Consider the following 11,576-nt stretch of genomic DNA (forward strand, 5'->3'; position numbering starts at 1 on the left):
GGGCGCTGTGCGGGGACGTTAAATGCTGCTGAGGGAGCTTCGTCTGCCTCGAGCCTCCAGGGCTATTGCCTCCTTCCAAGCCAGGCTTTGCTTTGCCCTCAGCTCCCCAGAGAAGGGGCAGCCTCTGGGGCTTAAATCCCGGCCAGCAAAGCTGAGACCCTGCCTCTCTTTTTCCCTGCAGTGGGGAAAATAACACTTCGTATTGAACAGGTGTTTTTTTTTTTTTTTTCTTCTTCTAGGACTGACAGATATAATAGTGTTGTTGCTCCTATTCATGGCAGGGAAAAGCATCCAGCCAGAAGGTGAAATATTTTAGTTGGCTTTTTATTGAGTTAAATTTATTGAGTTTAGAAAACTCAATGGGGCATCCCATGTATGGTAGAAACTGCTCCTCACTTCCTTTACACAGGCTCTATTTTATCTTTACTCAGCACTTGAAGTCATTGGGCTGGTGCTGAGCTGTATTAAATAATGCCCTAACATTGTAACTCCTGATTTAGCAGTAACATGAAAATATATGAGATGATATTACGAGATAGATAATGAATAACAAAGCTTTATTTTAAGCTTTGGTTTTGGCTGTGCAATGCAGAGGCCAGACTGTCTGCTTATAGGTAAGGCAAAAAGTTTGGCACTGGTACCGTCCCCACAGGGGAACCACAGCCTCTCGGGATACCTGCGCCATCCTGCTGGGCAGCTCTGCCCGTGCCTCTGTTTTCCAGCCCTCCCTCGGGGGGCGTGAGCAAGAATTACTCTTTTCCTAGTACCCATAACATAAAAAATAAAAATAAAAAATAGAATGGAATATTACCCCATGGTGTAGGATATGGGCTTGTGCCTATTGTCAAACACTTAAACACATTTTAGATTTAAAAAAAATAAAATTATTTTTTTCTAATTATTTTGGGAGAAAATATTTGAAAACTATCAGGGCTAAAATTTGTGCGTTGGTGATGGGAAAAGTTTTTAAGGAGAAAAAAAATATACGTAAATATATTAATGAGTGTTTCTGTTAAGCTCTTACTTTATATGCCCAAGCCCATCTTTTAGCTTAACTTCTATTTAAAAAGTTGAAAGAAACTAGGAAATCCCCGCAGAGAACAGCCAGCCACACTTCTGAATTTCAATGCGTCATTCTAGAGGAGCGCCTTTGATTTTAAATGGTAACGTTGCTGCTTTAATCAGGAGACAATCCTTATATATTAGTTGTACTTGCCTATAATTGTAAGAGCTAAATGATACACAAAACTGGATACACATCTTTGCAGGCCGATTAATGGGGAGGACTGAAAGCAAAAGTAAACACTAACCTTACAAAATAAAAGAAGTTAAAAGATAAGTGTTAAGGACCTTTTTCTTTTTCTTTTTTTTTCCTTCTTTTTTTTTTTTTTTTGAGAATAAAACAAGATTTAGTAGCTTTCCACTTAATTTAAATGAAAAGAATCGCTACCTTACATATTGCACTGATAATGCGGGGGAGAGCGAAAACAAAACTGGCTTTGTGGCAGTGACACCTCCTATAGTTGTTGTGAAGAAACTTTTCCCCTTGGTATCTGCTAACCAATTCTAATTAATGCTGCACATTCCTCCACTGAAATCATTTAATGCATAACAAGGGGGGCAAGGAAAAAAAAAAAAAAAGGGAGAGAGAGAGAGAGGGAGAGGGAAGAAATTCTCAATGCTCATGATTGCCCTGTTCGAATTATGAGAGTGAAAGCCCGGGCCCCCTAACCTACTGTCTGTAAAGCAGAGCTTTGAAAGAGAGCTGCAACCTACAAAAGCTGTCAATCTTCCTTGCCCCGAAAGCCTGGGTTCACATGGATTCAAGTGACAGCCCTCCTCCCCCGCACACAATACATCAATCTGTCTCTCCCCCGAGCACCCACAGCCCATTGTGCGAGCCGCAGGTGCCTCACATAGCACCCATGGCCCCCCCCGGCCCCCCCTGAGAACCGGCCCTGCACAAAGGCGCCAGGCCGCGGTGGTGCGAGGGTGCGAGGGGCAGTCGCTTGTGGTCTTTAGTTTTTTTTTTTTTTTTTTTTTGGGGGTGGGGGGCAGGAATTCTGCTTCAGACCCTCCTTGGCAAGCCTGGCTGCCCGCCAGTGGTTGGGGCTGGCACGCGGTGTTGGGTGCTGAGCTCCTGGTGGCTTGACGTGCTGCAAGTAAGTGGCGGCACTGATGGATGGATGGGGTTCCTGCGGTGTCAGGAGATAGGGAGGAGGTGGTGCAGGGAGTTGTAAGGGCCTCAACTGTCTTCCCATTGCCTTAATGGGCCACCAAGACCATATTGCCTCTGTCTGTTGAGCCCAGGGGCATGGGGCACTGGGGGGCTCTGCTGCCGCTGGGCCCAAGGGGCACTGGCTGCCCATTTGCTTCTAGGCCTCGGCTGGTGAGGAGCTGAACTGTAATAGTATCCCAGGTTTTCTGCAGACCTTGAGTGAACTGCTTTGTCACTTGATGTCTAGGTTGGCTCTACGTAAAATATCGTGAAGGTTTTTCTTCTTTATCCACGCCTCTCCTCATTTGTAGGAACTGTACGTTTGGGGAGATGGTGTTGTGTTTGTGAGATTTTACAATGCCCAGCATAGGGCAACATTTCTGCCATAAAATGAATTAGCGGTAATGGTAATGCAGATAATGAAAAAGAATCGCATGCTGTGCCACATCCTGCAGCGATAAAGTGGCACTGTTTCACCTCGTGCTGTTTTCCGTGTCTGAATTGTGAGTGACTTTTTCCCCCGTTAGATCCAGCAGTACTGAGCTGGGTTTGTAAAATCCAGAAGGCAGCCATAGAAATTACGGTGTCAGGAAAGTGCACCAATGGGATGTGGGGAAGAGGGAGCTCATCTATCTACATGCCATTAAAAGTGGCATGTAACTGGCTATTAACATTCATTTTTTCCAACACTTAGAGCATGGATCTTCTATTCTGCTCTCTTTCAGTAGAAGTGCATAGTTTGCTGCTGGGTAAACCAAGAAGCCTTGTATGCTCAGAAGTCACTCAATAACTTTGCTTTTACTGAATTAAAATTTGCATGAAATAAGCTTCTTTCAACTCCCCTTTACACACCATATCAAAAACAAGCAAACAAGCAAACAAACCAATACAAGCTTGACTTCTTTAAGTTCCTTTCCAGAACTTTTTTCTTCTAAAACATCCCAGCAAGTCTCCCGTTCCCAAGTGACACAGCTCCATTATTCCAGAGTTGTGCCCTAACCTGCAGGCTTTGCTGGGCAGTGGAGGCAGCCCACAGCACAGGAGCCCGAACGCCGCAGCAGTGCAGCACTGAGCTGAGTGCAGGCTAATTGCTGGAGTATTTCCTTTGCTTTTGGTAAGGTTTTGCTTCAGTGGCTGCAAATTAAAGTGACACTGCAATTCAAGTCAGCACAATGAAATGATGCTCTTGGTGCTTTGATCTTGGTCCTTAGATAGATAACTTCTTAAAAAATAAAAAAGAAACTGCTCACTAATTTGGTACTAAGCATCAGTCAGAGATCAAAAATGTCAAAGCGCAGAGCGTGCTTGTAGATGTGGTGATAATATCTGTAGGTGAAGACAGGTAGAAATTGCATGTTCCACTTTGCTAGTTGAAGAGCTACATTTCAACTTGCATTTCAGATGGATGTTTTAAAAACACCAGCCAGCGCTGGGGCTGAGAGAAACAGCACTGCAGCTCAGTCCGGCCCAGACAGGTGAGTGTACTGGCAAAACTGTTTCTTTGAACTTATTTAAGGCAAAATCACAGCTGTAGAATGCCAGCTCTGTTGCAGTGAAGCACGAAGCTGAGTGTATGAACAGAGTTTCATTGCTGGTAGCTTTCTCTCCGTTCAACTGACAGAGCACCTTCAGGCAGAATTTGAGCCTCCTTCCAAAATATATGAGAATAGCAAATTCAAACTGGCATTGGCTTGTCTCAGCAATTTCTCACAGTATGTGATCAAATGACTGTGTCGTATGATACTTCTGGTTTTCTTCACTCACCTTCAAGACTAGATAGTGTGAGTGGATTACCCAGGATAGCAGAACGTAGGAAAGCTCATCCATTCCAAGCCAAGCTTTCTTTACAACAGATTCCCACAGATGTCAGTATTAAAAATTGTCTAACTTCAAGTGTAGGATCAAGTCATTAAATTAGAGGCTTTCAGCAATTCTGATCTTCTCTTCTGGGAATGTGGCTGTTGAGTAGCTGCTTTTGTTTCCTTCTTAGGGCTGAGACAATTTCAGAGTACCTTGAAGATTCAGCATTTAAAATAGTTCATTAAAGACAGGGATGCCCAACCTTTGACAGGGGAAGAGTGCAAAACAAAATTGAGGTGTGCAGCACTGTGTTTTGCTTTCCTCCTTGACTTAAATCCTAGCTTTTAAATTCTTGTGACCACAAGTGGCATGGAAGGATCGTATAGGCAGATGTTCCCCTGAAGCCAGCACTTCACCAAAGCTTTTAGAGAAGTGCCCTTTTGCCTTGAGCAGGGGTTCAACCAGGTGACCTGAAAAAAACCTGATGTGCCTGACCTCTGTGCTATGGTCATCTGCACAGGAAGTCAGGGTCTGGCAGTCCTGGCTAAACAGGCCTCTGAATCGAGCTTTGTTCTCCTGAACTGAAGCACCTTAGGAGAACTTTAAAACTATGCCATGCACAGGAAAAGCTAGCCTAACTGTGGCACCTCTCACTGATGGTAGCTGCTGTCATTGAACAACAAATTAAAAAGCAAACAGACAAATAGGATAGCTCTTCAAAGGACCTATATGATTCTTCCTTATGTAAGCAATCTTCCAAACACACACAAATGATTTAATAGAAATACTTGCATTTAAAGATAAAGCTAACAGCCTGGATACTAAAATGAGCATAACTCATGTGAAGTATAATTTCCAGTAAGGAAACTGGAACAGAACTGTGGAAGTGATTCATTAGCTGTATATTCAGCTCCAGCACAGTGTTGCAGACAGTTATGGCGCGCCCTTAATTGCTCCTGTTAACATCATATTCTAGAGCTCATTAGTGATAAACAGTGTGTATTAATATCATTCAGACAAGAACTAAAGATTTAGGTGGAAATCCATTTGCTGTGATGGCCATTAGTCAATTCAGAGTTGTTGAATGATGCTTGAAAATTTAATATGTATCGGGGGAGTCAATATTTCATCAGGCAGATTCCCTCATCTTCCCATGAAAAGTTCTTTGTTTGAAAAAAAGTTACTTAATGGAAAATGCGCTTTTGAAAAGGACGTGTTAAGCTCTACCCTATTGGTGTCCTACACAAAGTAAATTATAAACAGTGATAGAGATGATTTGGGGGTTTGATAGAATTGTGCTGCTTGTCACAATAGTAAATTTGGCCCAGTATTGCCAACTTAAATGTTTTACAATGTGGAGACTTCTCAGCTTCAGTTTAACTTTCTGGCTCTGGTCAAGTCACTTGCTTTAAGTACACAAATATATGTTGGGATTTCTCCAGACGTGTCTGACTGACAGCACAATTTGTTATTCCTAGTTCTTAATTCCTAGTAGTGACACTGCACAAATGGCTCAGTATCGGATGCATGAATATAAAATGTGCCAGTAGCACAAATAGTCTTATTCACTCTCTGAAGCAGCTGTAGAGTAAATTCACCTGCTCCCTCCCCACACACCACTTCTTTTCCTGTCTTCCTGAGTGCCAAAAAACTTCCATTTCTCTTTATAACATTGCTTTGAATGTGTTTTTCTTTAGGATGTAGAAGACCTGCATTGCTGGTGGCCTGTGTGATCTGAGGAACAAACATGGTGTGGGTGACACAAAGACATAAGAAACAGTCCTGCAGCATGGCTCCTGTTCCTCGGTCTGGAGACGTAAGTCACATTCATCCATCTGCTGTTTGTTCTCCCTGCTAAAAATTCTTTCTTCTAATTAACCCAAGTAGAAATTGTCTCCATCTCCCACAGTACCCAAGGAAGTCACAGGAGTCAATAGAGGCAGCTGTGCAGTGCACAAAGAGCAGCACCACTGCGGAAGGAGGGATTCAGTCCAGGCAAGGAAGAGTGTTCAAAGTAAAGAGATTCTCCAGATGGTTGTGCTCGCTTGCTTGACAAGTGGGGCTGAGCAAAGCTTAATAGCTACCAACACCAAGGAAGAATTTTGTTTCCCAAAATGCCAATTCCAAGGAAAGAGAAAAATAAATAACACTGAGTAAGTTTGATAGTTTCTCAAAATATGTTACTGCTTCTAGTCAGTCATTTCCTTACAGTAAGTGAAGGCATACAAATCTGCACCTGGTTTGGCTTTGTTGTCCTTCTTAACTATGTTGACCTACAAACGTTAGCTCACTGCAGATGGTAGGCAAAATAATGTGCAAAAAAAGAGCTGGCAAGTGCTGCTAGTTGTTTAGATGTTGTAAGTTTGTCATCAATGAAACACATCCAATTGATGATGCCACTTAAAGATGTTTCCACTTTTTGTTTTGGTTTTGCTTTTCATCTGCTTTGCTCCTCTTGTGCAGAGGTGCTGTTCAGGGGTTATCGATGTGCTCTGCTATGCACCACTGCAGATGGCACCCCACTGGCAGCGTTGTCACTGGAGGGCTATGTCAAAGCTGCAATATTTTAGTTAAAAGAAAAAAAAAATCAAATAAAGGGGCTGGTGTTTTGTATATTTGAAAGGGAGCCCAGTTCTGGCATAGACATTTGTAGGAGGATCTGGAACACCTTGAGAGATTTTAAAGGAACTTGAAAGGGGAACTTAAAAAAACAAAACAAAACAAAAACTAAGTCTTTAAAGTTAAATTGAGAAACTGTCCCTTTTCAGTTTATTAAACAATAGTAAAGAGGTAAATTGTTCATTGAGTTATTTGTAAAACAAGAGTTGGAAAGGAGACCTTGCTGTTTGTGCTGACAAAAGGTCTAGTCTGATTTAACAGCTGGGAGCAGAAACTTGCTACATTCAGTGAAGGTGCCATTTCCTACCAGCGAGATGGAACTGGGGCATTGAATTATCTTGCTTGGGTGAGAAAGTTTGTCATTGTTTGGAATCCATCTCCAAGATACATTTAATTCAGTTTCTCGCAAAAACTGTGTATTCTGTATATGTAGGAGATAAGACTAGATCAACCTAATGCTACCCATCATAGCCCTCAGAATCCAAACTTCTGTGCAAGATGGAAAAGCACAGGGAAATCAGCTGGATATATTTGGACAATATTGCATTTGATTTTTCTTGATATGTTTCACATATGTATTCCATGTCTGTCACCAAATTTCTTCTACATTTTTTCTTTATTAATCTAAAGAAATCAGTCAAGCCCCCACCTGAGGAAGTCAGCATAAGGGTTTTCATTATCACAGGTCACCAATTCCTGATGCTGAATGCCAGCAGTGACGTTTAGGATGATAATTGCTAACGACAGCACAATGTTCCCATGTTTAGCACCATTTCTTATTTATTCTCTAGTGCATTCACGTCTTGCTCTTTTCAGAGGAATTAAGAGGGCATTTCAGTTTACAGGAGGCAGCATAGCTGATCTGTGTGGCTGTATTTGCCAAAAACCCCAGACTTTTCAGAACACAAAATGCCTGAAGTTTACCCTTCTCCTTTTGCTGTCCAAAAGGCTCTAGGTGTCCAATGCCACCACTAATCCTGCCTTTATTTCTCACAGCTGAGGGTTGGATCCAGTTTGTGGCTTCCGTAGGGATAACAGCGAGGGGCTCCTCACTGCAGCTGGGAAGGGAAGGAAACACTTTCTTTTTTTGCCCAGCTCCTGTTTTTCAGCATGCAGCCGGTGACCGGCTCTGGTGTATTTGTGGGTGGGGAGCGCCGCCTGCCGCAGGCATCACGCCGAGCGGGGCGCTTTTGGGGCAGGCAGGAGCTACCCGTGATATTCGCAATTAACCTCACCTCCAGGCTTATTTTCAACTGCTCAGCTAAAAGCTAGAGCTCGGTTAATGCCCTTTGTAGCAGTCGCTGATGTCCACGTTGCCCCAGAGGAAGGAGCACTGGTGGGATTAATACAGTCTGTCTAGGGAAAGGGAGTCACTACCTGAATCCTTTTCTGCTTGGGTTTTTCAAACAAGAACAGAAGGTATTTTATTTTACTTTACTTTACTTTATTTTATTTTACTTTATTTTATTTTACTTTATTTTACTTTATTTTATTTTACTTTATTTTATTTTATTTTATTTTACTTTATTTTATTTTATTTCCAGAAGCAGACTTCTAGTCATGCCATGTGCAACAGATAGCCCCAGAGCAGAACTGGCAGGGCAGACTCTGCTATGCAAGCTCAATGAAGCTTTAAAAGGTTATTTTAACTTTTTTTTATTTTTATTTTTTTCTGTAAGAAACTGCTTAGATGTCTATTATACTGACATTGTTCGTAACTGCGTGATCTAAAACGAGTACCAAAATTTGGTGAAATTTTGTAACCTAGGCCTTTGGACAATCATTTCAGCAGGTAGAGAGCAGCAAATCCCCACTATTAATCTGAAGAAAATCTTAATTTACATCAATTGAGGATATTAATTTCCTGTTTAAAAAGATGAATGGCAAAAAAAAAAAATGATGTGTTAAAAACGATCTGTCTGGCAGCCAGGACCCTCTCAGCAGTATATGATCTCGCAGACCAATTTGATCAATAAGTGTCAGAGCTCAGATGGCACCAATGGGCCTTAATGGTCCTGAGCAGCCTCACCTGTGCCCTCCTGTCCACACCCTGCCCCAGGGACTGAGAACCCTATGTAAGCCCAACCCCAGACCTTCAGTACCTGCTTGAGCTGCTGGGGAGGGGAGATGGGCTTTGTTTTAGCTGCAGCCATGCTGCTGCTGGTGTTTCAACCCTATTGCTCTGTGGACTGGTGGCCCAGGCTGATGTCCAGGAGTGGCACTGGATCCGTCTCATCGCTATGGCCCTGTCTGGCCACCCTGGGGTTGTGTCAGGCCCTATTGTTGCTGGACCTGACCCTAACCTATGGCTTGGTTTCCCAACTTAACCTTGGATCTGCCTTGTTCCTATGGATGTGTTTGGTGATCTGGCCTCTTGCTTGATTCTGACTGCCCCCGGCCTGCCTGGTTCCTGCTCCGGGGTGGTGGGGTGAGTCCTGGCTGGTGAGGTCCTGCCCTGCCACGTGGGTTATTCCCTCAGATCCTGGCTCCCCGTCCAAGAGAGCAGCTGGCCCTCACTGCAGGCTGGGAATGGTCTAACAGCTGAGCTAAAAGATGCTTGTTTGTGGCTGTTAGCTGCTGCCACATCTCAGCAGAGACCAGGCTGATGCGATGTAGTTTCAATATGAATGCTGATACCTCTTCATTCTTTTATAGAAGTCAGCTTAGACAATTGTGAAGAAGAAACTGAGTAGCTGAGGTGCAATTTAACCACTGCTGTGATGAGAAGTCACAGCTGTGAAAAACAAAGCTTGTTAGATTGTCCCAGCAATGCATGTTATGTGCAAGCCAGAAGCTTTGCATATCTCTGGAAAAATGGCATTTTTTTTGTGCAAGTAAGGAAGTTATGGTGAATCATCTGTTCCACACAGTGACTACAAAAATCTTGGCTGTTGAATGGGCTACCTTGCCTCAGCTGTGAGCTGCTAGTCTAGTTTTGGAGGGGTTTAGGAGGACAACACTGTGTTCCTGTGGCTCATGAAAGCAGCAGCCCTGCTTTGTCTGTCAAAGTGCACACTAGGGGATATGTTGCAAGCATCTGAGAAGTCAGCATCTTGGTAAGGCTGTTATGGGCCATAGTATAGCCTGAAGCATCCTCCCTCTGCAGCCCAGAGCCAGCCCCCAGTGAGACAGATGCATGACAGTGTGCCTGCTACTAGACACGTCCCAGGGTCCAGGTCAAAGGCCCAGTAAAACTGTCTCGGGAGCCTGACAGCAGTTTTTGCTCCAAATCCTGGTAGCCACTGAATTGTTAAGGGCCACCTGGGATGTGAGGTCTAAGTGGCTTTGTCCTGGACATCTTGCTCTCCTACCCAGTCCAGTGCTTGTGACACATGCTGACAGTTGTCCCCAGCACATCCCTGCACACCCTGCCTAGCTGTGTCTGAACAGATGAAATCTGTGTAAGTTTGCAAGTGTGGGGGTTGCACTGCCTTAGTTAGAGAGACCGCAGCTAAAACAGCACCTTTCCCTTGTGTGAGATCCTCTCTCAACTTTTATTACCATAATTTTACCTCCTCTCCTGCAACAGATGTCGCTGTGTGAGATCATCTGCCAGATGAGAGAGAGCTGGAGTCCAGTGTGGCCAGGAGGGATGATGTCCTGATGTCCTGCTTTGCTACAGCTCGCTGGAGGAGATGTTGGGGCTGGGCAGTGGCAGAAGGCTCCTACCTGTGTTGGCCCTCGGAGTCCTGGATGTGCAGGTAAGTAAGCTCTGTGCTTCTCAGCGTTTGCAGAGGGGACTTCATTTGAAGGGACTCCTTTTAGCAGAAGTTTTTTTTTTTTTTTCTTTTCCTGGAGAATGAATAATATTTACCTCATTGCATTGGGAAACAGTCTGGGGAGCAGCTGCCTCAAAGTCTTTCCATGGAGACCTAGAAATTGTGCAGAGAGCTTTTACTTCTTAAAAACAGAGAGTCATACTGTGCTGTTTTTACTTAGGCTGAAACCAATTCCACTGGCACATTATGGTGAGCAGTTACTATTTATTTCACTGGCAAACAAAATCCCCTCAGAGAATAACAAGCCTCTGAGCCTTTGGTGTGAGCCCACGGCAGCAGAATAAACCAGGAACTGGTGCTGGTTAGCAGCGGTCAGTTAGCTTTAGACCTCCCGGGGCGCTAGTGGGAGAGTAAATGTGAGCTAGTCAGAGGCTGCCTTTATTGACAGGAGCTTTTCTGAACTAAGCACTGTCCATCAGCCCCTTCATCAAATACTATCTTTATTTGCAGTGTCCTGCAACTGTTTTAGAAGTGCTGGCAGCAACGCAGGCTTTTGAGCATCGGTTCCTCACACAAATGGTGCTCGGTACCTGAGGAGAAATGGATGTGACGTGGCAGAAGAAAAGGGACTGGCTCCACCCCCAGCCCTGGAGACACGTGCTGATGTTTCTCCCGCATTGTGTGGCTGGTGAAAGGCTGACCGAAGTGCATCTTGTCTTTGGAACAACATACAGTTGAACCAGCAGATGGTAAGGCACTATTTTTTTGGATTTCATGATATTTGGTGGCATAGAAAGTCAGTGGAATTGTAATCATTGACAGCCCTTTGGCTTTCTCTCACATGATGCTGTGCAGTACTCATTGTTTTTTTCTGTTGTGATGGCTTGAAGTAGGGCTTGTTACTCTGAGCACTCAGGGCTCTAATGTGGATTTTGTCTCTTGTGTAAAGACATCTTCTGAAGCTGGCTTCTGGATTTTCTTCCTTGTGAGGTAGGAAGTGAGGTGATTGAGGGAAAAGCATTGTTGTTCCAGGCTGTAAGCATAGCTCTTGGGCTTTTAAAGCAATAGCTTTGTAGTAAGGAGATACCCTGAGACCTCTACTGGCCCTCCAGTTCAAACTCAGCTTGTCTGACACCTCATTGCCAAAGGCAGAGTGTGCAGAGATGGATGGAGCAGAGCTGTCTGCAGAGGTTGACCTGGAACAGATGTGTCCATGGAGT

General features: G+C 44.0%; 1 long non-coding RNA gene across 5 annotated transcripts in view; it reads left to right on the plus strand.

The window, feature by feature from the left end:
• The window catches only part of LOC310880753, a 140,884-nt gene that overhangs the window by 117,413 nt on the left and 11,895 nt on the right, over nucleotides 1-11,576 (plus strand). For all 5 annotated transcript variants that reach the window (XR_014571894.1, XR_014571895.1, XR_014571896.1 and 2 more), the window contains 5 exons: nucleotides 3,620-3,693; nucleotides 5,716-5,834; nucleotides 5,928-6,171; nucleotides 10,167-10,338; nucleotides 10,867-11,105. This is a non-coding gene — a long non-coding RNA (uncharacterized lncRNA). The remainder of the gene's footprint in view (nucleotides 1-3,619; nucleotides 3,694-5,715; nucleotides 5,835-5,927; nucleotides 6,172-10,166; nucleotides 10,339-10,866; nucleotides 11,106-11,576) is intronic.

The sequence above is a fragment of the Anser anser genome (assembly GCF_964211835.1).
Source record: "Anser anser genome assembly, chromosome: 13".
NCBI lineage: Eukaryota > Metazoa > Chordata > Aves > Anseriformes > Anatidae > Anser > Anser anser.